The sequence below is a fragment of the Apteryx mantelli genome, chromosome 3 (assembly GCF_036417845.1).
Source record: "Apteryx mantelli isolate bAptMan1 chromosome 3, bAptMan1.hap1, whole genome shotgun sequence".
Lineage (NCBI taxonomy): Eukaryota > Metazoa > Chordata > Aves > Apterygiformes > Apterygidae > Apteryx > Apteryx mantelli.
The window spans coordinates 15,993,937-16,019,767 of record NC_089980.1 but is presented as its reverse complement, the minus strand read 5'-3'; positions in this window follow the sequence as shown (position 1 = coordinate 16,019,767).

Genomic DNA, 25,831 nt, shown 5'->3' with positions numbered 1-25,831 from the left:
ACGGGCATCACGATCCATCAAAAAGCCAAGAACATTTGCAGCCGGTAATCAGAGGCGGCTGTTCCGGTCAGAAGGAGGAAAGCTGAAATGGGAAGGGAAGAAAACAGCCAGAGAAACCGAATCATCACGTCAGAGCAACAGTTCTGTTCTTTAATAAGTGAAGTTTGGGACATACTGAAACTTTTGACAGATCTGGTGTGTGTGTGTGTGTGTGTGTGTGTGTGTGTGTGTGTGTGGGGGGGGGTTTTTTTTTCCCTTTAAACATCACTTTTCCCTAGGTCTTCTGGGCACACTGCCAAGCAGAATTTAGTGAGATGCTATCAAGTGGCAGTTAAAGATGAAGCATACTGATTTGTTCCTGGCCATTTTGTCACGTTTTCGATAGGAGAAGCAACTTGCAGAGACTGTGATGCCACCAACAATTTCACTGGAAACGCTGCTGGAGCTGCCCGAGAACGTCGTCCCGTCACCCTGACATTCTGAGTGCTACATTTTGAATATGCTTGTGTACATTAATTATAACCAGTCAATGACTCACGAATCCAAAGTGACTCTTTTATCCTGCAGCTATAAAGAATTATCCATGCATGTCAAGATGAAGGCTATGTCACATCAACAGCTTTTAAACACTGCACACAAATTTGCTTGTTTGGAATACCAATTTCAATCAGTTTTTTTTCAAAGTGAAAATGAGGAAAAAGGATTTAAGCCTTTTCAGTAGGATTTTTTTCTAAGGTAATATTACAGAAGAGGGTGCACAATGAGCTTCACAGTCTACAGGTGTATGTCCTTAGCCAAGCAGAATTAATCACCATAATTAACAGTGCCAGCCAGGGTCCGCAATACGAAGCAGGCAGTTGTATACACCAAAAAGTTTGAGTGTGCCAGAGTTTTTTCCCTATGAGAAAACAGGTGGCTACCTGTGATAGCCACATAGTAATAGCAAATTGTCTCTAGAAATGTTTTATATTAACAGCAAACAATTCTTACTATAAGGTCACTTTTTACACTACTCAAAATACATTACAATTAAGAGTGCATTAACTAATTCAGTGCAAGTGTCTGGTAGAATATGCTTAGGACAAACAGAATGGAAATCAGTCACGTCAAATTGCTTACTATCATATCTGGTCTTCGTCAATGGCCAATAATTACCTAGATTTATCCCAAAGGCATTTGCATCACACATCACATAACAGAGGTTAATGTATAAATACAAAAAGTAGAGCTGAGTATGATAACTCATGCTTAAATATGTCAGTGAGTCACCAAAGGAAGGAGAGAAGAATTTTTTTTCCATCTGTTTAGGCAAGATATTGTTCATTAGTCAGCTAAGAGTAAGAGATAACACCAAGTCCAACAAAGATATTATACATAAAAGGGATAGTTCTTTCTCTAAAGAAAAAGAATGGCCTGGATAAGAGAAGAACATATCAAATGTTGGGTTGAAAAATTATATCTTTCCAGATATGTCAAAAGACCTCAGAGCGAGCTCTGCTATAAGAAGCTATGCTGGGCACCAACTGGACATAGAAGAGCTTTGCAGAAAAGGGCTGGGGGAGTCCTGAAGGTCAACCAGTCAAACGTGAATCAGCAGAGTGCTCTTGCCGCAAAAGAGGCCGAACACTGGGCTGCATTAGCAAGAGGGCAGCCAGCAAGTTGAGGGCGGTGATCCTTCCCCTCCACCCAGCACTGGTGAGACCACAGCTGGAGTGCTGTGCGAACTGTTGGTCTCCTCTGTACCAGACGGACATACTGGAGCGAGTCCAAAGCCCATCAGGATGGCCAGAGGGCTGGAGCACATGATGTACAAGGGGAGGCTGAGACAGCTGCGCTTGTTCAGCCTCAAAAAAAGGTGAAAGGGAGACCTTATTGCTGCCTGCAGCTACCTAATGGGAATGTATAGAGAAGACTTCTCAAAGCTGCACAGCAACATGGAAAGAGGCAATGGACACAAGTGGAAGCACAGTAAATTCTGATTAGAGAGAATTTTTTTCCAAAATGAGGCTGGTCAAATACTGGAACAAGGGCCCATAGAGGCTGTGGGATCTCCATCCTCGGACATATGCAAAGCTCTCCTGAACAAGGCTACGAGCAACTTGATGTAACTTTGAAGCTGGCTCTGTTCTGAGCAAAGAGTTGGGCTAGAGGTCTCCAGAGGTCTTTTCAATTGAAAGTATTTTGTGATCCTAAAAGCCAGAATATCTCACGAAAATAAAGGCATCTCTGGGGATCTGTAACATCTGAGAAGCTACCTGAAACTGTGCTCAAACTCTATTTGCTTTTCTCTGAGTGAGGTCCAGCAATCTTAATTTTCCTGCTGATAGAGCGCTGTAAAGTTGCTCTGAGTGATAACTTTACATAATTCTATAAATACATCACAGACTTCTGGAAAGTATGTTGTTCTTGAAGCACTGTAACAGGCTTTAGGGTTCAGGGAAAGGAAAAACGTATTATACTTGTAGCAACATCATTTAAATCCAATTCTGATGCTTACATTTATCTCCACAGTGTTTTCTAACAGAAATTAGGTATTATTTTCCTTTTGCACACAAACAAGTAGCAGCAACATCTGGGCTGTGCTCTTCTTAACAGCACTTTCATGAAGTTTTAATGTAAAGTACAGGAATTGAAATTGGAAATAAAACAGAAATTATAATTTGGCACTTTACTCCAGCTGTGCAATTTTAAGTCATTTTAACTGTAGACTTTGGCTGTTAGCTTATATTTTTTACAATAACACTTTATTCATCCAGAGGCATTTTCCAAATTGTCATCACTCATGTTGGGGTGGGGTGGGGGCTTATTTTTTCCTCTTCTTTTTAGGGAGGCTATTGAATTGAAAAAATAAAAAGCAAAAGAAATTGGTCTGAAATTGCTTTATTTGATCTGTCGCTTAACTATGAATGCTACTGTGAAAGCATGGTGGTGCTTCAAATGTCACTTGCAGAATAACTTCTCTCTTTGCAAATCAGTTTGTACGACTTGCACCCTGGGAACACTAATAAACTCTTGGTTTCCTTAGCCTCAACACAGTTTTGATCCACAAAGATTTGCAGGATTGTTCCCTTTTCCCTTATACCAATGACTAATTATAAGGAAACAACAACAAACGGCTAAAAAAAAAGAACACTGCAAGATCAGTGAAGACTGAACCCTCACTCCCCCATCAGATGCAGCATTTTGTTTAACATATGGCACGCTTGATTAAATATTGAGCAAAAAATTCCTGCGACAGTTTTCTACTTATGGGTCTCTTAAAAAAAGACGTGCATGTGGGACATGCAAGCAGTACTTGTCCGAAGACACTTGGGGGTACATTCTGCATGTTCACTTCAGATCTCAAAACATCAGTAATCTAATGCACAGGGTTGTTTTGCTTTTTAAAGCATAAGATTAATTTAGTAGTCCTTATGCTTTATTTCATTATACTGCTATATGAATTATACAAATGTTATTCTATACAAGGAAGCTTACACCTGAGCAAAAGTAGATTCTGAGTTGCAGAGCTCAACAGTTGAAGGATATTCAGCCAGTCCCAGCTTGGATGCAATTTTGGCTTTTTCTTCCCCACAGCTTTTTATTTTTCTCTGCTCTTCACCCACATTGGAAGCAGTTCTTGCTCTTCCAGAGGACCTACAACACCACGTTTGTACCAACTTTCTGCTACATTCTCAAAATTGTGCTCTTGTCCTTTGGGAGAGGGAAGGGTTCATAGTTATAAATAAACACTACATCATTTTCGCCCCTTCGAATACCAACTAAGCGCTCTACTTTGTGAGAATACCTTCAAAAATTAACAAAATTGCTGCTGCTGCTGGTGTGCAGAAGCCACTGTCCAGGATTTACTCGGTATTGTTTCACTGTCTCATCACTGGTTTCTGTTACTCATGTCTCTTCCATCATAGTTAGGGAAAGGCCTGGGGAGTGTTGCTGCTGTCCAGTTTGCCAGCCTCCTCCTGGAGAGACCCTCTTTTGCATTCCCTGAAAGCTGCGGTGAAACCAGGACTAGTGTTCCAAGGTGCTACAATAGTGACATCCATAATAATGCAGGTAACAAGCTAATTAGCTGCAAATATATGCAATATTCAAAAGTATTTGCCACATAGCCAAGATTAGTAAATGTTTGCATCAAGTATCCTGTTCTGCTGTTCTTTGTTCTGCCTGATTAACACATGATGCACTTGCTTCTATCTTGTGGTTGTCTGAAACCTTTCAGCAGGGAATTACAAACAAATTCACATTTCCTGACTTAACATTCATCATTTCACAAGAAGAAGAAAAGAAACATTTGCTAAGCCTCAGGATTTTTATTTCCCATGAAAGCAAACAATCACCAGTACAGGCTGATCAAAAAATCTTTGGGAAGATTCTCATTTACCTCTATCGGTTTAGGAAAGAATTTAATAAACTGGGTCAAATACTGCTTTAAGATTAATAAGAGATTTACCGTTGACTTCAGGTGACCAGAATTTCACTTTATATTCCTACCTGCTTAGCAAATTTGAAACAATTTGCATGTGCCTTAGAAAATCTCATTCTTCTTCTAGCTAGTGCTAGGCATTAGTAACAATAAACCGGGCTGGAGTCCATTTAGGATTATTTACAGAGCAACTTCATAATAAAACTGTGCATACGGCAAGTACATGGAAAAAGTCACTGGGAGAGGAAGATGTTGTAAAATTTGAGGTTGTTTTCTGTAAATACTGAGTTCAATCAGTTACAGAATTTTAGGGGCTGCAGGCTGAATGGACAAATTTCAGCATGAGGTTTCAAACTCCGTAAATTACTAACTTGAAAACTATGGGAACCATAAAAGGCTGCCTGAAGCGCACAGCAAAAGTGTCATTTGGAAAAATACTAAAAGCTGGTAGCTGAGAGAACAGAAACAGAAAGGGATCAAAAAAACCCAAGGAACAGGAGGAATTTACTGCGTGTCATCATTGCGGTTGAACCATGGAAGCCATTTCATTATACAGCTGGCCATGCTCACAGCACCAAGCTGTACACCAGGAAATAAATAGATGCAATGCTGCTTATGAATCAAGACTAAGAACACTCAGCATTTTATCATGGGTGAAATAAATGGATTTGTCGTATCCACCTCTGTATTATAAAGACTGACAAATTCATAGACACCATTACCTGAACTGCAGGCAGAAATTTAACAGATCACTTTACTAATAAAATTAGACTGCTACACACCAAACCAAGCAAGAGCATCCATATGTGGTACCACAGTTCTCACTCACACCTTCACTCTGGATCTGTAACTCTGTACCCTAAATGCTGCCCATATGTTACATATTTACAACGGGCTTTTAGTGAAAGGAGGTTAAGTAGTTTGATAGAGCTTTTCTGAATCTAATGCCTGTTGAGCAGACACAAAATAAGCAGCTGCAGTACATATAGTTGGAGGCAAAGGGGAGAGAGAGAAAGAGAGAGTGGGAGGGAGAAAAGCAAGTAAAAGGACTGCAGCTGATTCTCCCTCCTCCTTTTTTCTTTTTAAGGGTTTCCATGAATATGAGAAAGCAGTTTAATTTTACTGCTTGTCATTAAATGTCAGCCTTTGCCAATAACTGCTGCACAGCTTAGCTTTTAATAATTCCTATAATAAAAGGCAAAAGTTTATGTGAGCATCTTGTAAACCTCTCACCCGATTTTCAGGTGATGCCCCATTACGCTTCCTACCAAAATATAACACTGTCTTTAGAAAAACAGCAACGGCTCTCTCAGACTTGTTATTCTGCTGCCTCGCCCCAAACCTCCAACTACTTGTTTTCTGTCACAGTATATTATGGTACTCCTTGAACGGCGCGTGCAAGTGGAAAGCCATTGCAGCACTTAATTCTGGGAGAAGTTACACCAGTTTAAAAACACAAAGGATCATGTATACAACACACATGCAAAAAAACTAGAACTTATACATTTTCTAAGAATAAGTGCCCAGTATTCAAATTGCACACTTGGCAGTTGCAGAGAAGCTCCTCTGACTCCCAAGAGATTTCTTGCAGCAGCAAGTTTTTTTTCTTTTCATTTAGACCCTTCTATATCTGCCGCCAAGTGACTCCTTGGTTCTCAGAAACAGGAATTCAAAGGAATCCCTGAAGCAAGTTAAAGCTAGGCTTCTGCTAAGTATCAACTATATTTAAACATATTATTTACCTTTTTTGAACTTGATTATTAATCCAAGGGAAGCCAGGGCCCTGAGTAAAGCTGGACTCAAAAGTCTTTGCCTCCACGTTGCTAAGACAACTCGAGAAGTTGGTGGAACACATAAAATGATGCAATAAACCAAAGTTTGCCCCATGGCACTTCAAGTTCCCTTTCTAAATTAGTTCAGGGAAACGGAGCAAATGCGTCGGCGCTCGTTTTCGATGTACTAACAGCAAAAAGGCTGATTTTACCAAATTTGGTAAAGAAGCTTAAAATGTTAATTAAGAAAGTCAGTTACCTTTAGAAAATGAATCAAGTCCCAGAAGCGAACATCAAGGCAACCTCAAATTACGAGCACTGTAAAAAAAAAAAAAAAAAAAAAAGAATAGAATAACACAAGATTTAATCAATATCACTGCACCACACAGTGTCAGGAAAATAAAACATGTATGAGAAGAATCCTACTTCCACCTGAAACAAATAGCTGTACCCAGAACATATATGAAAGAAAAAACTTCATTTAGGAAAAGTAGAAAGAAGCAGTGGCAATGCCTTCAGGCAACCCTGTAAAGGTCAGGGACAGAGCGATTATTTTCTTCTCCCAAACACATATGCAAAACTAAAGTGTGCCAATGATTTTTTTGAAAAAGTTCATTTAGTAGGATCAAAAGTTCTGCTGTTGAGAAAGCACTAACATCAGCCACAAGGCCAGGCAAGTTTAGCTATAGCCACAGTACCTAGAATATTAGCGCGTATTGAAATCCTGCCTGTTTTATAGTGAATAAATACTGCTGACAGTTTTCAAGGACTTGTATTACTAAGAGGTTTCCTCTGAACTGGAAGACGAGGCACAAGCAAAAACATTGTGAAAGATGTAATTTCTAGTATAAGCATCTGGGCCATGAATGGAAAAGCTCTACACGGCAGCACCAGACTGCACTGTGCTGAAGAGCCCTTGGGATCTTTTGAACCACAGATCTTTGAGACAAGCTCTCTGTCCTCTAAGACACCAAGCAAAACACTGAAAAGGTTAATATTTACTTAAACCTATTAGTTAAAAGTGTTTTCATCCATTTTTATGCACATGGACAGTTAGCATCAAAGGGAAGAAACTATTTTATTGACCATTCTTATGTTTTCACTCTTTGTAGATCTCTCCTACATTGTTGAATAATATCGGCCTAATATCTAGTTAAATAATGTTTTTGTTATGGGACAGATTAGGGAAGATGGCTCAAAGGCTTTCATCTGAAGGATATTAAAAGCTAAGAGGGCAGAGGCAGTCCCCTTCAAAGGTATACGGCTATTGCCTATTGTCAACAGCAGCAATTTTATGCATGCATTTTATCCAAGCTGCAAGGGTTAATGCTTTGTTATTTAGAAACTACACAAAAACACTGAGGCCTGCAAAAACAGTCTGTTTTGAATAAACTTTCATTTTCCTTTAAATCAGTGAGAGCTGTATCACTGCCTGAAATACAGAATGAGCAATTTGGGCTAATGCTAAATATTTTGTGAATTCCTGCTCATACATATAATACAAAATCAGAAGAAATATCCATTCACACAAGGACGGTAATTATTGCAAAACAGCAGAAGCCAGGCCAGACGCAGAAGGTTTTGCAGACTGAGCAAGCAGTGCGGCTGAATTCAATAGGACTACTTACAGAATAGAAACTACTCCTTCTGTCTTGGGAACACAGACTAGATTTTCTGTTCTGGTCTGAAAGTGCCAGCTATTTTTCCTAGAATTGTTCCATACATATCAGTGCTCCTCTAAGTAAGAGAGTCGCAACCACAACACAAGAAAGATCTTCCAGTTATTTGTGCAAATGGCCTCAAAGCTTACTATGTAATCAAATATAAGCTATAAACTCTGACATCCCACTGTCATAAAACAGGAAAACTGGCTTACAGCCTTAATCCATAATATGATGTATAACAGATAATTATGCATCTGCTTCGTAAGTCACAAAAAAAAAAGTGTATATGTAACAGCATGTCTTATTAAAGATGTGAGATTTTGTTTAGGAAAAACAACAGAAAATGAATCTAATCTATATATTAAATCAAGAACACTTCTAAGATCCCAAACCTAGAATATGAGCTCTTCTCATTTTTTAGCACAGTTTTTCTTCAGAGAATGGTTGTAAGTTAGTCCTGTTATTACCAATTTACGGGTAGGTAATCAAGAAACAGAGGATTTTTATACTGTGTGGAGTATGGGACTGAGCCAGCAGGTAGTGCAAATCTGCATTCAGGATTGCTCTGAGGTATCAAAGAAGTCTGGAAGGAAGCGAGACAGACTTGGGTTCTTCCAGTGACCTCCTCACTGTGAAATTCTTCCTAAAAGAGTTCCAGCGCTGCCTGTTGCAAGAGCAAAAAAGATGCGTGAGCTGCTCGAGCCCTGCTGCCCTTGTGCAGCATAGACACACGTGCCTGGTGCCACAGGAAAAATACCTGCACCCCTGAGAGAAACTAAACGACTTGCTTAGGGACACATAAACCATCTCAATCAGAGACCCATGTCTTCTGAATCACTGCTGCACTCTGGCTAACTTGCTATCTGCTCAGAAGGCATTTATTTATTACCTACAGGGAACATATTTGTACCTATTTGTCCAAAATTTCATGTCACCTGCAATGCCCATCACAGATATCCTCATTTCTCGAATTGTCCTTCACAGTCTTTGTCAGCCATATTATTCCCTGCGAAGCTGAATGAACAAAGTCTGGTTTCCTACAGATTTGCGTTCTTTATGACTTCCAACTCTCACCCCTGTCAGTATAGCAACTCACACTCCTGTGGGTCTTCATCTGGATCCTCCATCATCTATGACTTTCTACAGCGTTCCCAAATCAATTCTATGTCTTCAGCAGATGATCTGATTTTTAAAATATTATATAATTATCAGCTTAGAAAAACTTTTGTTTGTGGCTGTCAGAGTTGATCTTGTACAGCCACCAGTAATGCTCATGTGGTTAAAAATAAATAAGTATTGATAAGTTAAATAGAGCATAGCTGTAAGTATCAAGATCACAGTCTAGTTTTCACTAATCAAATATCTATCTCATTCTGCCAGAGCGCAGGGAGAAAGGCTATAAATAGACCAAACTCACCTGAAACTACAGCCCAGAAGACATTCTCCACCATCGCTCATCCACAGAATCACAGGCAACAAGTTTTCCTCTAAGCTAATCAAACATTTCTAACCATTGAGTCCTGGAAAAACACAGAAGTGGTATGATCCCGTTCTGGAGCATGCTGGGAAGCCATAGTTTGTTGACGTTTGCCAAGTTTGATTTCTAAAATATTAACAGTACAAACTGACACGCTTTTTGGCATGTTCAAATGCTGGATAATTAAAGATTCCTGCCAGACACACCTGATCATCACGCTCTTTTCTTTACTTTGAAATTACATCTATAAATTCCCTTGGCTTATGCAGTTACTCTAACTCTGTTGAATCTGCCGTTTAAAAATCCACAAGTAAATGTATCTATTTTTAGCTGGTACAGTTCATCTGAACAGGCCAAATCAAAACCACCCCGCTGAACCCTGACAAACTAGAGTCCATCCAGCTTACACAAAGTCATCATTTGGTTCTGCAAAACAGAACAAAGCCCTCAAAGCGTCACCTCGTTAAAGAAGTTTTGATAAACTCAAACCTTCTCAAGGGATGCTGAAAAGCCAGAAAGGAAGGTATTCACTGTTTTACCTACGTCTGTTTGTTGTTGTTCTTTTTTACGATACGGGCACCTGTAGAAGTGTGCAGTCTGGAAACAGCAGGGAGCTGCTCACCATCAGCCTCGTAGTGCTCACCCTGCTCCTCATGTAGAAGTGGGTGGAAGGATGAAGCAGTGCAGAACTTTATGGCACAGTTTCTTCCATCGGACTTTGGAGAATTTTTCTGTAAGATAGGGCTCTAACACCCTGTAAGTGTATTTAAACTGGGCAAAGCAGGAGCACCAGAGGGATCCATGTATTTAACATACATACTGGAGCCTGACCTAAGTATTCTTCTCCCCCGCCCCTGCATGTGCACCCCAGTTTCCTCCAGAAGAAAACTGAAATGGTGGGAGGATAAAGGGGCACTACACTAAGTACCTGTGGGTAAAAGATTATAGCACAGACAAATACACACTTACATTTCAGGCTGGTTCTCACTGAAGTTAACAGGAGTTTTATCTTTGATTTCAGTATCCCTAATTTCTCCTCCTCTTTGTAAGGCTGTCTACCTGAATTAACATTTTTTGAAACACTGATGCTATTTAAAAACTTTGTGTGTGTGTGTATGCACACGCACAAGTGCAAGAGAGAGAATCAAAACAGCACAAGTGCTGGACCAACTGGTTGTGAAACCTTTCCGTGTTTGGTCTGAGCAGTAAAAACAGGGGCATTACGGGGTACGTGCCATGAATAGCAATACCTGCTGAAAGGGCAAGAGAAGGCTTTGTGTCCATTCCAAGAGAGATGGGCAGCAGTTATTGAAAATAAGCAGCTTTTTATGCTCCCAAACCCATTCAGTATCCGCAGCTGCAACACCCACTTTAGACAAGATCAGATTGGTGGGGGACCTCCATTTTCGGGTGACATGTTTTTAATTTGTTTCTGCTCCACCCAAAGGGGTACCGGGAAGGTGTCACACCTGGAAGTGACGGGGTTGCTGTATTAGCTCCCACAGATGGACTGAGCTAAAGGACTTCAGAGCTACCTTGGATTCCTGCCCTCCATGGCTCGGGAGCTGTAACTCACTTCTGCCAACGTGCTGCAGACTTCCACTCATTAAAGAAGGTCCATCACGAGCATTTGAGGCACACAATACTTGAAATGTCAGATAAACACTACCTTACATGGAAACGACTCTCGAGTGGTATGTGGGGAACTTCCATAACTACGCATCAACTCTGCAGGTTGCACTAGACCTTTTTCTTTTTTTAAATTGGCTTTGCAGCTGTGAGCAATGTGGTTCCCCTCTGGACCTGGTAGCATGGGAACACACACAGTGAAAAGTCTTTTCTCCTTTTTTTTTTTTCTTTTCCTCCTTTCCTTTCCTTCTCCACCTCTACAACCCATCTCTGATCTTTACCAGATCAGAAGAAGGAAAACTCAGTTCAAAGCACTCCTTTCTTTTCATGTTGTTTTCTCACACTGTTGCTCATCTCTGACTCAGAATTTCCTGAGGTTCAAATATCTGCTGTCTGGGATTGTATTTAGAGGATATACTGCTACATGCCTGACTTAGTCTTACACTTTTTTCATAGGAATATACTAATGCATGCTGTTGAAGACAGAGCAACGTACTAGATGGATCTTTGGTCTGACCCGATATGGCTGCTCTTCAGTTCTCGCTATACTGCATGACAGCTTTACCACTGTTTGCAAGGCCATAAGATCACACGTAGCTTGCCTCTTGTGCTCCTTCGCTCAGCACTATACATCTATCAATGCATTCCTCTAAAGCCTGCTGGTAAGTTAGGCAACGAAAGAAGAGTGTCTGCCTTATGATGTTATTCATCACCACCTTAGTTTTTGTTTAAATTTTCAGCCATTCCCCATCTAGTTTTAGGAAGGTACACGTTCACCTTAAAAAAAATAATAATAATAATAAAAAAAATCTTCCCTAAGTCTTGGTGATACAGTGGGAAAGTGAAAAGTGTCATTTACTTCATATTGATTACTTTTCATTGCCCATATCCCTTTGATTTCCTTGTATGAGACGTACAGTACTCCATGTTTGTTGTCTTCAGCCTTCATACAACAACCAATTACTATTTAGACGTTTGGTCCCACTCTGCAAAAAGCCATGAACCTCATATCCCTCCTACTGCTTTGCAAAGCTGTTAAGTGGAACAAACATGTAGATTTAATTAAGAGTATAGTCAGACAAAGCATTAAAATACAAGTGTTTGGGTGACAATATTACCATTTGGCAACACTTTAGCTGAAGAGGGCAGAGTTGGTGGTACTGCAATGCATTATAAAAAATTCAGGTACACCACCTGCTACAAAATCTTTTGCAGAAGATATCAATAATGAAGGAAGAACATAGAAAAGAATGATGGAATACTACAATTTGCAAATATTTGTTTGTCATGCAAACATCTGCTCTTATTGTCCATAGTGCTACTAAGATGCATTATGCAGGCAAATGAATACACATTACAAGTTATCTACATAAACAGGAATACCAGCAGAGCCAGGTACTTATGGCCAAAAACTACAAGGCCTATTCAGGGCTGGATTATATGCTGGCAAAAGCTCACTTGTATCCTTTAATTCTACTCTATCTCTGTTTGGCCCTCACATCAAATGAGGTTTCAAATGATACAAAAGCTCTGTTCTATTAAAAGTTATTGTTCAAAGAGAAACAAATTTGTTCCATTAAAAGTACAAGAATATTTGAAAAATGAATGGCACCTTTCCTACATATTGTATTATTATGCAACAATTAAATGAGATTTGCATTCAATTTCCTAATATTCATGAGATATGATTTAATGAGATCATTAATTCTGAGGGTCATGATCCATAAATAGATTGTCATTGCTGGGTACTATCTTATCTTCTCTGTTTAAATGGCCCTATGAAAAATGAAACGCTCACTTCAGACTTGTTGATATTATGACAACTTATATGAAGATCAGAATCATTAAATCTAACCCACAGAAGCAGTATCAAAGCAGCTGAAAACCTGACTTTGGCAAGAATAGCAATGGTATAAGGAATCAACTGTTCTTGTACTACAGCTGAAAACATAGGACACTGGTCTGTGGTAGGGAGCGAGGGGGATGTTTCAAGCAACACTTCCTCATGCAGTTGTCTCTGTCCCCATGTATGTATTTCACTTCAGTAGCAATGGCCATGTGCATAAAGGATGCAAAAAAATTTCATCCTTAAGGCTAGATCCAGTTAAAGGAGTAAAGGTAGGTGTCTCAAAGTGAGCTCAGTAAGACACAAACAATATGGTCAAAACCCACAAAAATTGGCACATTCAACAGATGCTGCTAGAAGCCAGCAGCAAATCTGAGATACCACCTCCCACATGCCTCTTCCAGTAGGCACAATATGTTTTCTTCCATGTGAGAACTACATCCAGTTAAACATTGACTCTTATCTACAAATGATGGGCCTTTCCTTCTTCAGGTTTGCTTTCTGTATGCCAGCTGAGCAGTAAGAGCTCTCACCTGCACTGTAAGAAAGGCTATATTCCCCTGAAGCTCAAGGAAATTCAAGCTCACATCTCCCTCCATCAAATCAAGATCCAGGGGATATCAACTCCTCTGCGCAAAGCCGCTCAGGAGTCCTTATGTATATAGGAGGAGACACACTTGCAGCCGGGTGTTCAGAGCAGGTTCTCAAGGATCAAAGTAGCATAGATCCTAAACTCAGCTCCCAAAATTCAAGCATCAATTTATTTTTGTCTAGTTACTTTTATGTAAATGGCAGGAAACAGATCTTTGGAGCAGACGCCATAACATAAATATCCCACCCTAGCAGAGCACCCCTTTTAGTCATGCTGTTATTCTGCTGCCTCCTCCTCAAAAGAGAGAGAGAGAGAGAGAAGGGAAAATGCCTCCCATTTATAACATCCTACAGCTCTTTGGTTTCCAGAGGAGAGAAGAGCTGGGGTGTAGTCTTTTAAGAAGACAGTACTTTCTCCCACAGGTAGGGTGAATTTTCTAACCACTAGGCTATGCACTACAGTTAGCGTATGTCCTGATCTTGTAAACAAATCTGAGTGATCCCTAATGTTTCCTAGGTGGTCTCACTGGCATATCTGTTTTCAGAATCAGTTTCTTACACCAGGAAATTATTGCAGAAATGAATTGCAATAAATGATATTAGTATTTAGCATTTACACAGAACAAATATTTATGTTCTGAGACATTTAAAACATTTTAGCAGCCTTCGCAACAGCAATAATAAACACTTTCTTACTGTGAGGGCAGTTGCTGGAACAGGTTGCCCAGAGAGGTTGTGGAGTCTCCATCCTTGGAGATATTCAAAACCCGAATAGGCACGGTCCTGTGCAACCTGCTCTGGGTGACCCTGCTTGAGTTTGGGGTTTGGACTGGAGGATCTCCAGAGGTCCTGGCCAACCCCAATTATTTTGTGATTCTGTAATAGCAGTAAGTTTAACCTCACTGTATCATAAAACTTAGGCAGGAGAACTATCCTTCACATTTTCTCCTTTCCCCTCCTCTTTTAGACACAGGATGCCGGCAACGGAATCTCCAAACAAGTTCCTCTTTGGAGAGGGTGAGGAAAAATACCAAACTCCCATCTCTCCAAAACTGTTCTTTGACTTTTTCATTTGTTTCAAACTATGCCTGCTACCTCCTGCTGAGCTCCTGAAGGAAAGATCCTTTGCTTCCACACATAAGCAATGGCACTTTGCAAGAGGAAGCTCTTGCAAACCCCTCACTGATAGAGTGCATCAATTAATGCCCATCACTATTTTTTCTCCTCTTCCCCACAGTACAGTGAATGGGGAATCTGGAAACCACCTTTCTTTACTCTGTTCTGCCACTGATCTGGAATTCTGGTACGTGACCAACTATGAGCTTGATCAAGTGGTTGCACATCATCTTCTCTTCATTTAATTTCAATTTAAGTGACATGGACTTTTTATTTTTTGTACAGTAACTGGCCCATAGTAATGTCAGGAGAAAGAGATTCTATCTGACTTCCTTTAAGAGATGTAAATAAATAAATAAATAAAATAAAAAGGAAGCTTTTTTCAAGGAACCTCCAATTAGGCCTCCTTTTAAAAAAATCTTGCTTTTTTATAATTATGCATGTTGTTGTTGCTTTGTTTTTTTTTTAAACAAACTAAAGGAAAGGAAAACATTTCTGTCAAAAGCCACATATACAAGAGATGTCTAAAGGATGATCCTTCTTAAAAAAAAAAAAAAAAAAGCTGTTCACAAGTGAGTCAAATCGTGGCACTCTCACATACTAACAATTATCTTTTTCCAACTGAAATCAATGTTATCTGCTAAAGAAGATGTTACTTGCCCCAGGTTTTCTAACAGAAGTAATACTGGAGCTCTTCCAGTCTGGAACAGTTCAAATTATTTATGCAGTTTACAAATTACTTGATTATTTCAGCACCAGTCATGCCCTGAAGCCTCAAGCAAGACAAGTTCACACTAGTCACGTTTCTGGGGTCAGGCAACACCCTTCTTCCTCTGCCACAGTCACACAACAGGAAGTTTTGGCACACAAAACACCCCACATCAAATATAACACAAGATGTTCACTAGCTTTGTTAGAAGCATTTGCTGTTCAAACTGTTTTCTAGCACCAGACCTCAGCAGATGCACATCCTTTCCTATAAAGATATGTGAAATGGTGTTTTGTTGAATATCATCGGTAAGATCCTTGCTCTGACTTCCCTCTCTCCTGGTAAAAAGGCATTGGTTCTTATCAAATGCAATGTCCAAGGTAACCCCATAGTTCTTCCCCATGCTGGAAACGCAGGATGGAGCCAGAAAACTGCTGCATTTATAAAAGAGCAAGAAGATTATAAAGCACTGAGTGTCCTTATAGGCAACAATTCATCTCCCCTTTCCTTGTGTCATAACAGTCTTTATTTTCTGGAAACACAGACAAAGAATGGCCACTGATATTAAAGAAATGTTTTTCCAAGGGTCAGTCACCACATCTGTTCAAACACTAAAATGTCTACTGAGGCGGCCAGTATTAGCCAGTTTCTAGCACATCTACTGAAAACCAAGCAGAGATCACATGCAGGTCTCCCAGAGGTCCATGGATGGTTACTGTCAGATAGCACCAAAAAAATTGCTAAACAAGGATATTACATAACCTTGCCACAAGTCAATCCTGTTCTTTGCTTCTCTAAAACTAAATAGCCCAATAGTGTGCTTCAAGCGCCTCTTTTGATACAGCATGTGCTGTTACCAGTAAACTGTTTAGCCTCAACTATGCTAGATCTGAAACACAAAGGCAACATAGTACGAAGTGATTTCCACTCAAAAGCAATCAATATCTGTTTTAAGGTATTACCCTATCATACCAAACAAACAAAAGAAAATTGCTGGAAATTAATGGCACCTGTCAGGGATGAAGTTAACCCTGTTAGACAGGACAGTGTTACCCACTAAAAGGTTTCCCAGCTCTTTACCCAAACAATCCTTTAGCGCTCCCTTACTGCAATTCCATTGCACAAGCAGACCTTAATGAAATGATAAACTGAAGGGCATATTCTGCACTTTATTACAGTATTACTGCACTTCTGAGGGCTGAAATCTGTCTTTCTTCAAAGCAGTAAATGCACACAGTCTTTCTTAAAGATTTTGTTGCACTACAGGAATATGTGTATGAAGCTATCCCTCCAGTGATTACCAGCATTACATGTTGAGGCTTCCAGTAGCCTCAGGAAGGTGCCAGAACTGAGCTACACTGCTCCCGGTGCTATCCGAATGACAAAGCTAGATTGTACCTTATGAACACACAACTCTTCCACCAGAAAGCAGCAAAACATGCACCCCAGTTTTCTAAACAATATCATGCCTTCACATTTTATACACGTGTGTGTGTTCACACTGAGACATTATCCATTTCTTTTGACCTTTGCATTACATTTAGAATATATATATTCTAAATATATGTGTGTGTGTGTACACATCTAAGTTTGCATAAATCTGTAAAAGAAAGAAAAACTAAATCCACTGAAACAAAGGAAAGGGAGAGAGCTATTTCAGTCAAAGTTTCCTTTGTAACCTCTTTCTGCTCTTTCTTCAGTTCTCATTTGGTTGCCTGGCTGATAAGGTCATTGGCAGTATGAACTGAAATACGAGCAAAAACACATGCTAAATAAACCTCATCCTGTCAGTGCTAGCACAGCGAAGTTCTAGTGGTGCGGTTTATCCTCAGACTAAATTCACAAAAGCCTAGAATTCCACTGCAGCTTAAGTCAGCAGTGAGGGACTTTTAACACAGGGATTACTAAGGGAGGGAGTTTCCAGTAAAGTAGAAGAAAGTGCATTTTAAGCTCACATTGTCTGCAACGTCAATACACAAACATATCTGATAGAAGTGGCTCAGAATGAAAGAAAATTACCACTGGAAGAAGTCACCCCATTGTGAAGGAAAACACGCAGATCCATGAACTTCACTAAATCTTGAGAGCTTGATGCTTTAAAGAGTTAGACCCTTGATTATTTAGTTCTCACTAATTTTCTTAGAAAATGTCTTTCATAAGAAATTTGAAAGGCTCAGCCTAACGCAGATGTTTCCTGACAGATAAGGGGTCAGACTTTGTACCCCTCCACTCAATATCTACAGATGGGCCAAAGAGCATCCCTTCCACAGCTCAACCAGTCCCCCACAAAGGGTAGATTTTGTCTGGCTATAGAGTAAACTAGATCTGCCCAGCAACGGTCCTGGGCACGAAGCAGCGATCATCTGTGCTATTAAACTCGCTGCCTCCCTAGAGGATGTGGTCACTTCCCAGGTGCAAGTTAGACCCTCACCCAAAACACCTGCTAAGGGCCCTGATGCTCACTTCAGTACCAAACAGTCTTCCATAACTCCTCCAGGTTGCCATGCAGTTGCCCTCTTCTTTGGGGCTGGGGGACTCAGTCTGGAGAGCTGCCCACACAGGGGAGGCAGGGAGTGCTGCTGGGGCATGGGACTCACCAGCCAGGCCCGTGTCAGCTTGCAGAGGTCTGTCACGTGCAATCTCGACCTGCAAGCGTGGAAAGCCAGCTTTGGGATCACGCAGTGCTATGCTTGCAAAACGAACGGATGGCCACGTTCAAGCCCTCCTGTGGGGAGAGCTGGGGTCAGCCAAGGCCAGCTTCACCTTCGGGGGTCCCTCCAGCAGAGATGCCTGCCACCACGCATGGTCTGCCCAAGTCACTCTAGTGCTGAGGAGTGTCAGCAAGATCGCTGTTTCCCAGTCCTACAGGCTCTTCATGTCCTACCAAAATCTGGTGGTGGTGAAGGCTTTTGGGCAGCACCCTCTCTCTCCTCCTTGGTAACAGAGACCATCTAACTCAGTATGCCCTATCATTTCATCTTGTCCAGCACCTGCTGAGTCAGATCTCTCGCACCCTTTCCCTGTGGTGTTCACTGCCTCCCTCCACGTTTTCTTTGTAGACCTCCTTCACTGATCAGCTCTGGACATCCATGTCATCTTCACACTCTCTCACCTCACCAGCTTTTGGCTCTCTTTTCTGGGCCTCTGTCTGCACTGTACTGCACTCTGACAGCCTGCAATTGCCAAGTTGGACCTTGTTTGCATCTCATCCTGACACTGTCAGGAAAGAGATTATTTTCCCAAGATCTTTGCCATCTTGTTTTTTTCCTTTTATACCACAGAAAAGCATCTCCTGCACTTCAAGTAGGATGCTTTCTTTAAAGATCGCTGACAAGTTTTGCTAGGTTGTCTCCTGCGCAGTTTTGAGATGTACCTTTGCACTGAGTACAACATTGATAATAAAAATTTATATTGATATAAAATAGAAATACACACAAGAGATCACCACAGCAAGATTATAAATCTATATATCTACACTAATATTGTTTTTTTTCATACATACCACAGATAACCAAGTAAAAAGCCATCCCAAATCTAATCTATCTAACACTACTTACTTTTTCTCCCCTGCATACATCTCTTAGCACAGTACAAAACTTATCTTAAATAAAAAGTTTTAAATTACTAGGCACAGAGAAAGTTTTCATTCTTTCTGGCTTCTTGAAGTGTATTTTGGGGGAAGGGAGGGGAGGTAAATAAGAGGAAATGAAAGTGTACACTTGGCTTCCTAATTCTTTAATCAAGCAAATCCTTCTCAGAAATCCTACTGACTTATTTTGAAGTCCGAGTGAAAAATAGAAGTCTATCTTTTAAATAAGTTTTATAGTACTGGAGATTATGCCTTTTTTCAGTTTACTCCTTCCCCCCGTGCCCCCCCTCCATTCTGCATTGCCTAAAGATGCCTGCAGGCCAAAGAAGCATTTTTAATAAAAGAATAGTTATGTATATAAATCTCCAAGTCCCAACATTTTTTTTTTCAGGTCAGCCTCATGCCAGCAGGTTCTCTTCCCATTATCAATATTCACTAAAAGGTTTCAAGTGGATTCAGCTGCAACCATTAAATTCAAGCCAATTATGTCAGATCAAATTAAGTGGAACCATAAAAACTTGTGGGGTCCTTCTGATGGCCAAAAAAAAAAAAAAAAAGCAAAGCATTCCTTCTGAGTTGATATGAAACAACAAACATTTCTTAAAATGTTTTATTCAGCGAACCTGAAAAAAGCTTTATAGGGGAAATATATATATAATTTCCCAGCGATTGGACAAGAAAACCTAACCAATTTATATTGTTGTGGGAGACAAGATAGCTTGCCTGTTTCTGTCAGAGCAGTTCCTTTCGAGTTAATAATCAGCAAGAGTAGGGGAGCTTATTAAGTATATTAAAAGCATTATTAAACATCAAATTATAAATATTAAATTATAAATGGTTCTACCACAGAGGAAAACTAGACATCTACAATCCCACCAAGAATAAAGAAGTAAGCATTCTTTCCTGTTGACCTATTCCATAAGTTTTAGAGGGAGGATAGGACTCTCCAAATTCTGCTTTAAAATGCATCCAGTCCTCCCAGATGTGAATGTTGCCACACGTTAACATACAGAGCATTATATCAAAATGCCCGAGAAGCTCCACAGCATAAGTTGCGCCCTGGCAAGTGTGTACAACAGGCATTCGTACTGTAAGGTTCAAAACTGCAGGAGGCTTCTCTGAGTAGGCTTTGGTGCACCAACAGGGAGCAGCAGCTACTCTTGCAGGAGTTGAGGACACCTAGGATCCCTTCTAGTCTACATGAATTTTTTCCAGTCAGAGGGGACTAACATACTCCACAAGAGGCACCACAGGAACACAAGGATTTCACAAAGGACAAGGGTCCCCTTCCACTCCCAGCTACCCAAGGAAGCTGATCACCATCAAGGGATCAACCAGCACCACTTCTGAGCACTTGGCTTCCTTGTCATTGCATTCCCCCCGCCCCCCCCCATGAATAAAATATTCCCCAAAGCTGCTCACACTAAAGGTGTTGCCTTCTTGGTTTTCCTTCCATTATGATTCTCCTTTAAAATGAAGACTGAATGAATCTCTCTCTGAAATGACCTTCTTCTACTGTAGATGCATCTTTAGCACACATTTTTATCACAGAAAACATGACTGATATTTTAAGCCTGTTAAACCACTTTTTGAACATTATTAAACCCAACTACATGAATTATTGCATGTGATGATCACCTCACTGATCCAAAATAGTTCCTTTGGTACTAGAATCACAACATTAAGTGGGGCACAGTAATTTCTCAGGGTAAGAGATATATTGTGGGGAGGGTATCTGCAGGCATTCAGCTGCCGTATCATAGCCTGGCAGTCCTCACTGGTAAGAAGAATACATTCCAGTTTTGATAATTGGTAATCACAGAGCCGAGAACCTTCATTTTTCACGTAGCGCAGAGAAGCGCCTCATGAAGGTCTTATGACTGAAGTAAGAGGTAGGTCCTGCTAAATGCCAGGTTCTTGGACATTCTACAGATTACCCTCAAAGCAGTGGAGACTAAACACCACTCAGCTTGAAGTCAAGGCTATATGGTTTAAGATAGCAGCTTTGGAAGTTGCAGATCCAGAATTCAATAACCGACAAACTCAGAGAATCAGACATTTGGTCAATTTTAAACACACCACGTCACAAAAAGTGCTCAAACCCATTGCTACTCCACTGACAAGCTCTCACTTTGGCTCATGTTCTGCAACAAGTCCTTTTGGTGAGAAAGTTGCATCTTGTTAAATGATATCCTGAAGAATCTGCTTAAGATATGCATTGTTTGACCAGTTACCTTTCAGAAATACTATACATACTTATAGTTTGGCTACCGGTAATGCAAAAGCAATCCAAGCAAAGTAGTTATGACACAAACATTCATGAGAACAGAGCCTCTTTGGTCTCAACTGAGAGCGACCATTTTTTTTTCTTTCTTTTATAGCTTTCAGAAATAACAGTATGCAAAAAAATGTATTACAGTTGTAATGACAAAAAATGAGCATAAAATGACAATAAATAATGTGGTATCTTTTCTGAACACATCTGGGGCTTTGAAGCTTCAACATGTGAAGAAGGGTCTTTCTTACATCAGTGAACTGTATATTATAAGGTGTCTAAATAAAAAGAAAAAGAAAATATCATCTGTCACTGCCATAACAGCAAGGAGATAAAATTATTATATAGGCTGCAAACAGAAGTGCTCCTGAAAGAAATCATCAGTTGGGGAATATTTTTTGGATGAATAGTAGGTACCAATAATTTAAAGAAAAAAAAAGAGCCAGTTCTGCACTGAGAAAAAGAAATGTAACATTTGAAACTAAACATTTCAAATGCCTACTGAAATACCATTTCTAAGTTTGCCAAGATAAATTATTTATTTATTTATTTATTTTTTTAAGTACAGTTTGACAGGCACAGCCCAAGGATGCTGCAGAAAAGCAGGTCAGTACTCCAAACTTAGAATCCAACCTAAGACAAAAGCAGCTATACTAGTAGTTTTTGTCTCCTACAATTCTGTTTCCTGAACCGTCACCCAAAATAACTAAATTGCCAAGTATAGGGAGTATCTCCCTTCATCTTCTCCATTGTATCTTCATCATACCTAGCCAAATGCTTACACTGGGCTTTAGAGATCACATTTGACTCCAGTCTGGACCTGGAAGTCTGGTCACATACATTGACCTGAACTCAGAACACCACAATTGTTTTTTCCCTTTTCTTTGAGCCTGCTGTGGATGACCCAAGCTATCCCATACGACATGAATACCTATGCAACACCTGAAGAAAGAGTCAAATAGGACAGAAGAGACTTTAAGACAAAGTTTAACAAACTCCATTTTGCAGTTTAATGGAGAGCTGATTCTGCAAATAGTATACTAAGAAGGGAGTTTCATAGAAAGCTAGGGGAGGAAAGCACAGGAAGCAATTTTAGGAAATGATACACAATTAAACTGCCATATGTTTTCTTTTTCCCTGTTGGATGAGTGATACACGCAACATACAAACAATGTACAAGGATGAAGACATTATGCAAACTGATATCTTTTTTTTTTATGCCATATAAATCAAGACTTGAAGTCTACATCGAAAATTTAGGACCAAAAGACATACTGATACGAGCTATTAAGGTTATGATCAAGTAATATGAGCAGACTTGATTCTATTTTTGTGAGCAGAAGCAAGGCTGCTATTTTGCCCTCATTGCACTACTGCAGGTGCCTGGAAAGAATCTCTTCTTTTAAATCCTTTCACTGAAGAAAACATTGAAGTAATTTCGTGTGAAGTTTTCAGGACGATTCCTTCAGGCTGAAGTCAAATAGGAAAGATTTGAGGCCCAGAAAAGTACACTTTGAATACCATTGAATGTGCAATTCGTACATTAGCCATTAATTACTTCAAATCCATTCTGCCTTAATAAAAATGCACCTGCCTGCACCAGACAATCATAGTAGCCTTTTCTTCACCAGTATACCATCCTGTGGTATAGCAAACAGCACACTGCCTTCTCAAAACAGAGGAGAAACACTTGACTTCTTCAATGTCAATGGGATCAAAGGGGTCAGCCAAAATACTGACTGTATGTTCTTTCCACTTAAATATTTTTCTCAGAAAGCAAGGCATAACTCTGTCTCAGACAGGATTTCATCTAAATTTGCAGACAGCATTTGTCTAGTTTGTTACTGAGGATATCATTAAAAGAAATTCAGTAATAGTTTGTCATCGTCATGACAAATCCTGGGGGAATGTAAATGCCTTGCAGACAAAATCCATTCAGATCCATCCCAAGGTAGGTCACTACAGAAGTCTGCTCATGACATCATCAAAACTTGTAGCAGCCATATGATTAAAGGCAGCATGGCACTCCTTGATAAGCACACAAAGACCTTAGCCTTATGCTAACAATGTATTTGTTCCATGAAAGCTGCCAAAACCAAACCAGTCGCTGGAGAAGATTTCTAGGATTTGGCTACAAGTCAGCAACGATTTTGACCGTCTTGTTCTGCTGCTTCGCATAGAACAGCTGAGAAAGGCTGAAAAGCAGCGAGTCAGTTGACTTTGTGATTGCTGCCTTCCTCAGCTTACTCACTCTTGTGCTATAAAGCTGCTGTTGTACTGTAGATCCAAAATTCATATACAAAGCTTGATACCATGCTTATGGTCCCCACAGACATCATTAAGAGGTCAAAAATATAGTGAGGGCTGAGAAATGCCTTTGCAGCAGCAAACACCCCTCTGTCATTATGTGCACTGCTTTCCAAGAATTTAAGAGTTGCCTCCTGCTCAGGACTCTATCCCAACAAATTAACACTAGGCTGCCCAATGCTTAACACGGGATGGAAACATTTTTAACAAGCTGCAGATTTTACTTGATAACCCAAACCAGCTTTCTGAGAATGGGTATATTAATTACTTATCTAAACAACCTTCCTAAAGTTTAACATTAGCAAGCAGAGGAGGGCAACTCAAAGGTACATAAAAAAAAAAAAAAAAAAAAAGAATTGGAATGATTTAGTTGCTATAATGCCCCAGTTGTTAGATTATTTGAATGGCTTTCAGCAGTCCAATGCACTATGGACATCATCTTTCACATTCAGTTCATTCTTTACCATTTCCTCCTCCTAGTTTAAATCAGGCTGTGTGTTTGTATCAACAGCCAGGGTCAAAAAGCATGGAGTACATCTGGAGTCAAAGATACAAGACCAGCAATGGCTTTCTGAAACTGCACAGCTTTGGTGCTCTTTCATGAAGCAGTCCTTATGAAAAGCTCTGTCACCTTCACCACCTAGTTTACTCTAGCAGGAGGAGGCACAACAGCCTGAAAATCGGGGTTCTCATTGCGGTTCTTCATGCTGGAGGTTTAGGCCACTTTTTGTGTTTCCTGGCCTTCACTTTTGACTACTTAAAAAAAATCACGGCTGTGAACTTGCTTGTGAGTCCAAGGATGCAGGAACTTGCCGGCAGAAGATCATTCTGATATCTGGGACCTGAGTTCTGTGTTTCCTCAGGTCCAAAGAGGTACAAAGGGTTTTTAAAAACTGTTGTCTCACCAGGAAGTACAAAGCTTTTCTTTCAGCAAAAAAGAAGTGTTTTCACTAGCAAGGGCAAATCACTCAGACTGCAGCATTTAGCACCAACAGAGATTGAAACTGGCAACAACAAGCATTTACAGCACCTGCCTAAAGAAGATTGACACTACACACCAAAAAGGCTCTCAGTTACTAGCCCACACAAATGATATCATTCACGTCAGGACTCCTTTGCAGCACAAAATCACTCAAATATTTCTTTCCTGATAATGTTTACAGATAAGACTAACCTGCACTCGCCTGTGTTGCCCTGATCTCTTACACTAGGCAAGGCTTTAAGATCCTGTGTGCCAGACAAGTTGCAAAAGGCCACATTTTGCCTCGTCTGCCCTTTATTCTACCTACCCTCCTCCTACATATATTTGTTTGGTTATTCTTAGTTTTCTTTAAAAGGCAAAAAACTTTGGATTTTTCTCTTTCCCAAGGGTCTCCAACTCCTAGAACTGCTGTTTTTAAGTTGAAGTACATTACTCCAAGCAAGGAACTGTCATCGATTTTAATCTGTACTCCAAGAGGATTTCAAAGATTCTGTGATAATACTGAGTTTTACGAAAGCAATGAAGAATGAGTTCATAAAACAACTAAAAAAAAAAAAAGAACCTAGAAAAGACAGAAAACAAGGGAAGTTATATTTTATTCTACCTTTTTAAAGACTGCCTATTCTATTACCTTGGATTTTGAGGTCTAGGGGCTGCATAGCCCCGGTGGTGTGGCACATTTTATCAAGGAACAAAGGACTCCTCACTGCATTTGAACCAAGTGGAATTGGGGAGTTCATCCTGCAGGTGCTGAGAGACTCCTCGCTGGAGGGGCACCAGTAAGTGCCATCTGTGTTCAGATCTGTAAAATTCATTCTTCTTCTGAGACAAAGGCCTAGATATTCGGCACTAGAAGTGAATCGTACTACCTAAACAATGATTACCATTTCAATAGGAGTCTTACTCAGTTGGGGCCTGCAGTATTAAGCTTCAAGTGAGGAGATCAGATGGAGGTCCCCAAGCAATTACATGAAACAAAGTCACCCTTGCAACAGCTTTTCTAATAAAACCAGGACTCTGTTTTATACTGTCTTATTCTCTAGAGAGACTTCCCAGCTAGGTTTCAAAAGGAATTCAGCCTCTGCAATTCATGACCCTGGATTAAGAAAACTAGCCGGTAGGTCAAAGACACAATTAGATTCCATACACCACCTTGCTGCACACAAATCTGTTTCCCTAACACAAAAAGTTGGCCTGCCTTTTTTTTGAGACTAGTGAAGTTTTAAGCTTCTTCAACTCTCCGCACCTCCCACCACTTTCATTCAGACAAAGCTTCTTATACACTTTGCTATTGTCTTCTCTTCCCCTCTCACCACTTAAACACATATTCACACCCTATTTCCCAGCAAATTTGTTGGACTGCGGTTTTGCAAAAGCAAAGGGGTAGGCAGGAAACTTTCACAGTCTCTTTCAGTTTTTAGGAGGATCTGACATCAGAGCTCTGAAGTGAG